Raw genomic sequence first — 11,347 nt, forward strand, 5'->3', positions numbered from 1 at the left:
TATCACCTATTTGCGCTCTCTAAGAATCCGAATTAACTTGGTTTCTTGGGTTGGTGCTAATTTTGAAGAGATGATCACAGGAAGAGTCTCTTTGTTATCTAGATACGTATAATTCAAGTGGTCTGATAAGAATTTCAACTCTACAATAGGTACCTGCACAAGAGATGGTAATAACTTTTGATGAGATTTTGGCATAAAAATGGGTGCAAGTTCATATCTTATTGTCGTAGTTGCTAAAAATGATAGTACTCCAACCATGAGCTTGAGATCATCACTTAACTCCATATCATGAGTTGTGTCCAACTCAAGATGTTTGCTTAAAATAACCTCTAATTTATCCCTGCCATCAATTTTGAAAACATTCTGTACAATAGTATTAATGACACTTATAGCATGAATAGAGTTAAAACTAGAAGGATACTTCATGGCCTCAAATATATTAAAGCGAAGAATTTTTTCGTCAAATTTCATAGATAAACTACCCTTATTGACATCAATTTTTGTTTGAACCATATTAAAAAAGGATCTACCTAATAGCACAGGGCATGGGTCTGGAAAATGGTCATTTTTCATATCAATGACATAAAAATCAGTTGAAAATGTTAATTCAGTAACCTTGACTAAAATATGTTTAATTAGCCCATCAGGATATGCATTAGTTCTATTGGCTAATTGAATTATAATTTCAATTTCTTTTAACGGTTCTAGATTCAAAGAAGTGCAAATCGACTTTAGCATTATATTAATCAATGCTCTTAAATCTAGCATGACATTTTAAATCAAGGTGATTCCTATTTTGCAAGAGATAGTAAACATATCTGGATCCCAACATTTAGATGGGAGCTTTCTTTATAGAACTACCAACACGTTGTCCCTCACAACAATTCTCTTATCACCCTTCAATCTCCTTCTATAGATGTATAAATCCTTCAAGAACTTTGCATACCTCGATACTTGTTTGATTGTGTCCAACAAGAAAATATTGATCTCCATCTTACGAAATATCTCTAGAATCCTTTTTTTCCTTATTTGGCTTCTTCAATTTCTCCAACCTGTTAGAAAAAGGTGGTGGGTTAGTTCTAACTTTAATTATAAAATCAAGGATTACCTCTGGTTTCGCACTCCATATGCTTTTCTTCTCAAAACTCTTTTTCGATTCGCTCCTTATTCTTATCTATTGGAGTCACGAGTTCGGGTCCCTCAACTTCCTTCCCACTTCTTAAAGTCATAACACTTATATTCTTAGGGTTCACTTCCGGTTGAGATGACAATTTTTCTTGAATTTAGGATTTCAAATGGTTGATTGATATTGCCATCTGACTAATTTGATTCCGTATATCCTGCATGTCAGAGTCCATCTTTGCTAATACTGTAAAGTGTTAGCAGTTAATGTTTTCATCATGTATTCTAAAGACGGACTTGAATTGGAAGAGGAGGGTTGTGGGCGGGATTGGTATTGCTATTGATACCCTTGCTGTCTACTCAGTATGAAATTCTTTTTTCTGATTTCTCCATAGTTAGGGTTCAGATGATCCTTCCAACTTGGGTTATAGGTGTTAGAGTATGGTTCATATTACTTTCTTGGTGCGGGCACATGACTAACCATATTTACCTGTTCAACATTTTTCCCTTGAAGCATTGTGCACATATTTATGGAGTGCCCTACACTGGTATAAATCCCACACGTCTTCATTTGTGGTGATTTTCCTACAATCAATTGCCTAACAAAAGAGATTAATTCAAACAATTGCTGTTGAATAGATGAAGTTTCTATCTCATCCACTCTACGTGTTGAAACATCTTTTCGTGTACCAAATTGTTATGAGTTTTCGGTCATCCCTTCAATCAACTCCCATGTCTCTCTCGGAGTTTTGTTTACTAATGCTCTCCCACTTGTAGCATCAATTATACTCATATCTCTAAAGAATAAACCCTTATAGAAATGCTGAATCGGTAATTATTCATTTATCTAGTGTTGAGGGCATCTAGTACATAGTTTCTTGATTTTCTCCCAATAATCATAGAGAGACTCCCCAGGATGCTGTTTAATACCATATATTTTCTTTCTCAGAATGGCAGCTCTGGATGCAGAAAAATATTTTTTCAAAAACTTCTTCTTTAGTTGTGACCAAGTTGTGATACTACCTGTTAACAGATAATACAACCAATTTTTTTTATTGAATTCTTGAGGAAAAAGGGAAGTACTTTCATTTTTATCTGCTCTCCAGTAATCTCAGGAGGTTTCATACTTGTGCATATGATATCGAATTCTTGCAAGTACTTGTGGGGTTATTCACCTAGAAGACCATGAAAAGAAGGTAAAATGTGAATTAGACCAAATTTTAATTCGAAAACGGATATTATCATCTAAATTTGGAAAGGTAATGCATAATGGCTGCTGATTTAAATTAGGAGCAACTAACTCCCTTAGGATCCGAGTATTAGCTATGGCTACTTCTTTTTCAGAATCACTTGAGGCGACACAAAAAGAATTTATCGATTTAGCCTCTGAATCGAGCCTCTGGGATGTAGTAATGGACTACTCTTCTCTATGTTGTTCGGTCTCCTTCCTCACTATACATGCAGTCTTCTCTACTTTATGATCAAAAATTAATTCGTCTATACGAGAAGAACGATGCATAAACTAGAAAAGTACCAGAAAATTAAAAATAAAATGAATTCAAAAAGAGACAAATTAACTAATGCCAGTCCTCGGTAACGGCACAACAAATTGACAGCTATCGAATTTGTACAATAATAAATACCTACTCGAAAAAAATAGTTTTTTTATATATAGTGAGTAGGGTCGAATCTTCAGGGACAGAAAAAAATCCGTCTCTTCGAAAGTTCAGAGTATTTGGAGGATTTTTATAAAAATGAAAATAATTAAACTATCGAATAAATTAAAATAAGTGAATAAAAACTAAATGACAAGTTATTAAAATGGAATCAATAATAAATAACTCTAGCCAAGAAATAATTTCAAAAATGGTTCACTTAATTGATCATTGATGCAATAGTAATTTCACTTATTAACTAACAAACAAGCTATAACTGCCAAACACATAATGACAATCAACTTTTCCTTATTATATTGGTGATCAAGATACGACCGTTAACCATTACCCTAATTAAGAAATAATTTTAGGTACGACCATAGAGTTCAATTTTTTAATTGCCTTAAGAGTTAGAGAAATTCTATTCTAATCAAATAACATGTTACGAGAGTTATTTTAAATTAGTTCATATATTCGTCTGACATAAATCCAATTATACTAGTTACCACTAATTTAGAATAATCAAACAATAAAGTATTCAATTGTCTTAATTGATTTTAGGTTATTGAATTAATCTAAATTTCGGATCCTGGATATTCGAATAACACAACAATTATAAAAAAGTAAAATAGAGAATATACGGATACCAGAAAATTAAAGGAATAAATAAAATCAATTCGATCTCACAATTTCAGATGAACCGAGTCCTCCGTTATTTCTTGGCTAGAAATAGAAATTTAGTTCATTTCCGTTGAAGAAATCCCTCGCAAAATTGTAGAATCAATTGCTGAAAACATTCTTCTAAAATTGAGATGAAATATCTGATGAAAAGTTAAAAAAGAAAAGAAAAGATGTCTTCTTCTCTCCTACAGCCGAACAAGAAAAGATAAAAAAAAATCTAATTACAACTGGCTAGACTCGTCAGTCGAAAAGAAAGAAAACTACCTAATTGACTAGTAACATTCCCCCTCCAAAAATGAAGAGATAAGAAAATGATAAGAGTGCTTTTTACTAAACTACTATTACTAACTAAAGTCAAATTATCTCAACAAACCAAATCCTATCCGAACAAGAAAAGAAAGGCTTTTGTAAAATAAAGTGGCATCCCAGTAGAAATGAGATATTATCCATCTGATGCAAAATGCAACTCTTGTGATTTCAACTCTCGGTTGGAACTCACGAGCCAACTCCGAACTTCCCAGGACATGTAGAGTTCTAACTTTGCCGCGACCACGCCGAACAGCAAGTTTAGTGAAGAAATCATGCCTTTTAATTTCTTTTTATCCAATTCCCTGTAACCAATGATAATTATCAAAAATAAATAGAATTCACCAATTAACGCAATGTTTGGTAAAATAAAAGAGAAAAATAATCATAAAATTAATGATAAAATTGCAGCCTATCAAAATTCAACAAATCTCCACTTTGGCATGTATCCATAAATAGCAAACAAATAGCAAATAAGTTTCACTTTCTCCATAAAAATTTCAATGGATCCAAATGAATCACAAAAGTCCCAACAGACCCCAACAACCCACCAACCAACCAAGATGCAAAAGGTTCAATGGGTACTAACAGGCCAAAACTCACAGAAGATTCAACATATTCTAATGGGATAAAAAATACGATATAGTTATCATGTTTCATCTTCTTCCCAAAACCCTTAATAAGTTCCAACAAGTCAAATAATTCTTCTTCAAAACTCAACTAAACTCCGAACTCCAACAGAAAATTTTTCTTCACTCTCTATAGCGCTAAATCAATGTTCTAGAATTAATAGTGATAGTTTGTTATTATCATTAAGAAATCAAAACCTGACCCAAAACCTGAAGTTCAAAACATGAAACTCTGATACAATTTGTTAGATCTGATCCTAGAAAATTGACTAACAAGAATAATAGGGTTCTAGACAATTCAATAAAAACAATAACAAAGAAAATAAATCAAACAGAGAAACACAAAAATTTTACATGATGCAGTCCAATTGACCTACATTCATGAACGAAAGGGTAACAAATTTACTATAACATAAGTAGAGTACAAAAGAGAGAGTACAAAATTTATGAAATAATTTCAAGATCTAAAACACATCTAAGATTGAAAACACAAAAGAGTTTAAATAGTATAAAATACTTAATGGTCTATTGGTTTGATGTCTGACTAAAATCTGTTAGACTAAAACATAGGCCTCCTAAAACTCTTTTGGACTAGTGCAAACGACAGTTGGATTGGTGTTTTTAACATATTTAAATTCATTTAAATCTATTATATTTATAATCACCAAAAGGCGATATCTTATCTAATAAAAGAGAGAGTTGGCAAATGAATAGTGCTATTTTGGTCAAGCAGTTATGCCGTTATTTTTGTGACTTCGAGAGGCGTTTTGGTCTTTTGGAATTGGATGGCAATGGCTCTGTTGGAAATTGACCTTTGTTCAAGCGGTTATTCGGTAATTATGGACAACTTTGTTGGCTTTTGTATTTGTGCTTCAGGCGTGTGTTTGGTTTCTCCAAGTGAGCCGCACAAATCTCCTACTTTTCCTCCTAAGTCACATATGTTCCTACTTGAAACTCCTAAACAGAATAGCACAAATATCTCAAATAATATTTCGCTTGCATCATAAACACATTTTCCAACTCACCTTTTTATATTTCCAATTACCTTTTTATCTCACATACATCACATCACAAAAAGTACTACAGTAATTATTCCAAATAATATTTCAAATAATACTCTATCCAAACAAGGCATCGAGTTGCTTCGGCCTTTTATCTTCTTTAACTGGATTAAGCATACACGGATTCTTGCTTTTAATCTTTTCTTTATTAGAAAATTTTTAGTGCCCTTATTTTTATTATTATAGTTGTCATTCTATTTATATGTGTGTGCTAAGCCATTTTTAGTGCTCTTATTTTTATTATTATAGTTTTCATTCTATTTATATGTGTGTGCTAATTTATGAGCTTATTTTCTCTTTATAAAAGATAATATCTAACAATATAAAAGGGGAGAGTTGGGTTATGAATAGTGCTTTTTGGTCAAGCGATTATGCTGTAATTATTGTTGAATGTGGAGGCTATTTTTATCAATTGACTATTTTGGTTATTTCCCGTTGATGGTTTACTTTGTGAGACGGTAAATAAAAGCTCTGTGTGTGCCTCTCTTTCTATGCAATTTATTACTCATTGCATTGGGTGGAGTAGTTGTCTACCATGTTGACAAGAAGCTTCTAATTGCATGATTCCCAAAAATTGAACCGAAAAAAAAATAGAAGTCCAACATTGTCATCACAGGTAACGAAAATTGGCTAACGTGTCAAGATTTGGAACTAAAAATGGTTTATAATCCTTCTACTATTTAAGACGCACAATTTTAAAAAAAATATTAGTCTATATATCCATATTAAATGTATATAATTATTACAAATTTTTTGATACCTTTATCTTTAGTGTTATTTTTCCATTCTATAAACATAAAGTTATTTCCGCCTTGTATGTGAGTTAGATTGTTAACTTATTTCCTTTTTAAAAGAATTAATTTCTTATTTTACTAACATATTCGTATTTAATATATATAATTATTATAAATTTTTTTAACTCATTCATTTTTCCTAATGGCTCTAAACTGAAAAGCAATATGGTGTGCTATTTTTTTTATTATTTTAGTCAAACATGTAACATTAATTAGATTGTTTCTTACATTAAAAAACTAAAGTACTCTAAATTTCAAAAAATATATAATATAATTATATATATAATACAAAAGGGAGAGTTGCCATATGAATGGTATTTTTGGTCAAGTGGTTATCCTGCAATTATCTAACAATACAAAAGGAAGAGTTACCCTATGAGTAATGTTTTTTTGTCAAGTGGTTATCCTGCAATTGTTATTGGATGTCGAAACTGTTTTCGTCAAATTGTCTATTCTGTTTGTTTAAAGCAGGTATAGTTTTGGTGCATTTACAGGACATATTGATCAAATTGGTAATTGGGGGTGTAAAAAGTGAAACTTTTGAAAGTTGATTTGTTGTGGTTAATTATTTGCTTTTAAAGTGTCTTGTAAATGCAAAATTACCTAGGAAAGAATTGATAAATTATTGCTAGCTTTAGTGACTTTAAAAATGGCCTTTATTACTGTAACATGAAATAAAATTGTTAAATGTTCTGTAAATGCACAATTATTGAGGAAACAATTAATAAATTATTGTTGGCTTGACATGAAATAAAATTGTTAAGTGTTTTGTAAATGCACAATTATTGAGGAGACAATTAATAAACCATTGTTGGCTTTAGTAACTTTAAAAAATGGGTTTTATTACTGTGACATGTGGTGATTAATTTTAACAATGCCAAGTTCTATGGTTTAAGTGCTTAATTGACTTGCCAGTTCCCTCTTTTTTATGTCAACAATGATTAATACTTTTTGGGAATGATTCACTTTATAATTTTCTAATTATCTTAACTCAAATGCAAAATAACCTTATACAATTTTTTAATTTACGCTCATGCATTCTATATAAGCGCCCTCATGCATTCTATATATTATTGTTCTCATGTATTCTATATATTTCATAATTGTCAACCTTTAATAAAAACGATAATTCTCTAATGATCTGCATGAATTAGATAATAACATAGATATAAACTAATAAACCCACGTAATAAAAAACAGTTAACACGGGAAATATTAGCTCACCTGCGCAACGCGCAGGCCGTCTCACTAGTTTCATTATAAGGTGTCAATGTGGAATACAAAGACAAAGTCAACATCTATCGTATAGATAATATAGATAATAGCAGTAGGTCATTCCTTATTTACTAGAGTAGCTCACCGAATTATTTGGTGATTTTAATTGATGTTAGTACATTATCGGGTGGTAAACATCGTTCTGCTAATTAATATAGAGCTTTCTGTTTTGCCAAATGTAGGGACCTAGAGTGCTCAACTTGGGAAAAGAGTCCCAATGCCCCTCCAACTCTTTTCCAGGTAAAGTTTTAGCCCTCTAATAATTAACAATAAAGGTTTGGTCCTCGATCTAATAAAATAGCATATTCGTGACCCTTCTGTCAAATCCAGCAGTTAAAATTAACAGGAAGCATTATTTTGTGAGACGCGTGAAGAAATATTAAGGGTATTATAGTCTCTAAATGATTTACCAAGCACCTCCGCCCCACTGACCCCTCCACCACCCCAACACCTGTGTCACCACCACTGCTGCCGTTGCTCTTGCTTCTCCTCACGATAAGCCTGATTGATCATTCAATAGGACCAGTTCTGCATCTATATACTGCTTGGTATGTTTGTCCACCATTTCGTGCAACCTTTTGTCCTTCCTCAGTAGCAGTACTCAAAAGCTTAACAACTGGATCATCTTCCTGCTCTTGCACGGTAAGGGGTTCGAACAATGGGTGCCTCTCCAAACAAGATTTCATCCACTCCCCCAGTTCTTCCACATCAGCAATGGTGTAAATAATTCCACCAACTGCAAGAGCATAAGCATACTCATCCAGCAAGTAAGGACTACTAACACGACGGCGATGATTTTTTTCTTTAAAGTGAGGGTCTGGGAAAAGAAAAAACATCTTTTTAAGCTGCCCCTTCTCAAAGTAATTGGGAATGTACTTCATCGAATTAGTGCGAACCACTGAAATATTCTGATACTACCCAGGATTACTAGTCCTTAGTGCTAAAATCCTTTCCTTTACGTACTCTGTCACCTTATCCCTGAGTTCCATTCCAATCATAAGGGTTTCAGGAAAAAGCGTCGAAAGGCTAATTAAAAGCCCTCCAAAACCACAATCTATGTCCGCAAACTCAATCTTTTTGGAATCATTAGATATCTGAGGATAAAGACTAGAATAATCAAATTGAGGATGGGCAACAGGAACAGGGAAATAGGAATCACTCAATGGATTGCGATGTGCCAAAGCACGATAAAATCGTTTCCGAGGCAGCCCAGTACTCTTGCTTTTCCTTCACCGAAATGATGTAGAGGTTCTTTGCCCCATTGTTATCGGCGCAGTTGACCATTGCCGCCACCGGAAGACCCAGCGGCATCTTGAACTTGTTCCCTAGGAAAGAGACCATAATGCCCTTGATATTTGGTCGCGCGTCGCATGAGATAATGCTTCCCGTCAATTTTAACTGCTGGATTTAACAGAAGGGTCATAAATATGCTATTTTATTAGATCGAGGGCCAAGCCTTTATTATTAATTATTGGAGGGCTAAAACTTTACGTGGGAAAGAGTTGAAGGGTCATTGGGACTCTTTTCCCCAATGTGGAATACAAAGACAGAGTCAACATCTATCGTATAGATAATATAGATAATAGCAGTAGGTCATTCCTTATTTACTAGAGTAGCTCACCGAATTATTTGGTGATTTTAATTGATGTTAGTACATTATCGGGTGGTAAACATCGTTCTGCTAATTAATATAGAGCTTTCTGTTTTGCCAAATGTAGGGACCTAGAGTGCTCAACGTGGCTCGTTTACAATTCACTTAAAAGTCACAAGTGATGAACCAGGCAACATTTTTTCACCCAAGACAAAAACACGGTAAATTGTCATGTTTAATTTAAGTACATGATTCTTGGTTCAAGCCGTTCCACTTACGTTATTAAAAAAAAAAAAACCACCAACTTTGCATCACTGAAAATTGGAAGTATTTCCAATCAGCATTTCCTAGGATAAAAATTGGCAGAAAACTTATCCACAATTAATTAGCCTTGCAAAGCATAAGCTTTATTTAGTCTCCCACCAACTTCGTGTCAAACGGTAAATAGGCTTGGTCAAGGAGGGACATACCAATTTACAAATTGGATTCAAGAACTTTATTCGGACAATCCTATCTTTCTTATCAATCGCAGAAATGGTTGTTTATAATTGTGATGAGAAAAAGAGAAAAAGTTCAAACAAAATTGAATCAGTCAAAAATTGACACAAGTTTGAAAAATGAGTGATACAGGAAGGAAAAAAAAAATCCGCTTTCAGGAAGTTGTGGACTAGATCAGTGAGAGGCCGATGGAGCTTTATCGCCGTACAAACCACATCTAAACCATCATTGTAACTTTGATTGAAGGAGCGAAGAGAAATCTAGCTTAGGGGAAGAGGAGGACCGGAGAAGGAAAGAAGGAAGTGAGGGGTGGAAAAGGACTGATAGCAGGCCAGGAGACACAAAATCCAGCTCCACCATACGTTGCCAAGAGCAGCACGATAAGGGTACAACGTAATAGGCCACAAGAGGGAAATGTGGAAAGAAAAAGGATGCAGAAATGGTCCAAGGGGTCCAACAACATTTAAAACGCGGCGCATGATATCCCATCAGCACAGCAAATGAGTGCGTACTTGCACAAGTGAGCAGCTACTCAAGGTGCCGACTGGAAGGGACTAGGGTTAATGTTCATAATTCTTTTAAGACTAACGAAAGAATCAACAATTCTATATCAGGATCCAAGAACTTTCTACTGGCATTAGAGCAAGCGCTTCATTCATCTTACACTTGTTGGAATTGTAATGATGCACATCGGAGAAAAGATTGGTGGCCCGAAGAAGAAAATCCTCTACTTTTGATAAACTTCTTATGCAGATTCCTATGAATTTGTGCCAATGTTGTATCTGTGAGCTTTTCTCCACTTTGATGAGGATGCTTCTTGCCGTTAATCTCTATCCACCTATAGCACATCAGGCCCCATGAAACATAGAAGCTTCATTGCCTAACCACGAGAACTGACTTTTTTTTTTTATGAGCCCAAGGCAGGGACTTTGGCACCCAATCTTGTGTTGGATTTGAAAAGGTTATTGTTCCATGTTACAAGACAACTTTCTTCCTCCTCTGCCTCTGCAACTGGGATTGAAGATAGGAAATCTTGTTATTCCCTCGTGCATTGCACGTGATGCAGTACTCCATTACTCAGTTGAAATTGAGAAAAAGATCAATAATTTGCATTCTCGGTATCAGGGATCAAAGTTTCTTCATAATTGTTGAAGGACTAAAATTTTACGCGACTAAAAGTTCAAGAGGCAATGAGACTTTTCCCTCAAAATTACTAAATTGTGTTTTACCTTCATCTTTATTGTATACTGTAAAATGGAATTGATTTACATTTTTTTTTGTATGTACTATCATGTAGATTTCAACTTTATCTATGATTGAAGAGGATTAAGATTAAGAGTACGATTTCATCTACCTTACCGGTACTTTGGACGGACGACGAGTAGGAACGGTTGCTAGAAGTTATATGTATTTTGCACAGCGCGTAACTTTGTTTGCACATGATGTAACTTACTTTGAACAACGTGTAACTTTAAAACAAAATTTTGTGGATTCCACACATATTGTTAAAATCTAACTACAAGATGAAATTTGGACCGTAAAATTTTTTTTGACCAAATCTTGACCGTGAACTGCTCAGGAACGATTCTTCTGATGACCGTCCCTGCCCCATTTCCTACTTTGGACCCACAAATCTTAAGTATCTCGACCGTACTTAGTTTTTGACAAATTGGACTGCACAGGTTGGTTCAACCGATTGAAATATGAGCAAGTGTGGGACCAGTCTAGTTGAAAG

At 34.1% G+C, this 11,347-nt stretch overlaps 1 pseudogene; it reads right to left on the reverse strand.

The window, feature by feature from the left end:
• Window positions 1–7,519: 7,519 nt before the first annotated feature.
• On the reverse strand, window positions 7,520–10,686 carry LOC113773012 (annotated as a pseudogene).
• Between the last annotated feature and the right edge of the window lie 661 nt (window positions 10,687–11,347).

The sequence above is a fragment of the Coffea eugenioides genome, chromosome 1 (genome assembly GCF_003713205.1).
Source record: "Coffea eugenioides isolate CCC68of chromosome 1, Ceug_1.0, whole genome shotgun sequence".
Taxonomy (NCBI): Eukaryota; Viridiplantae; Streptophyta; class Magnoliopsida; order Gentianales; family Rubiaceae; genus Coffea; species Coffea eugenioides.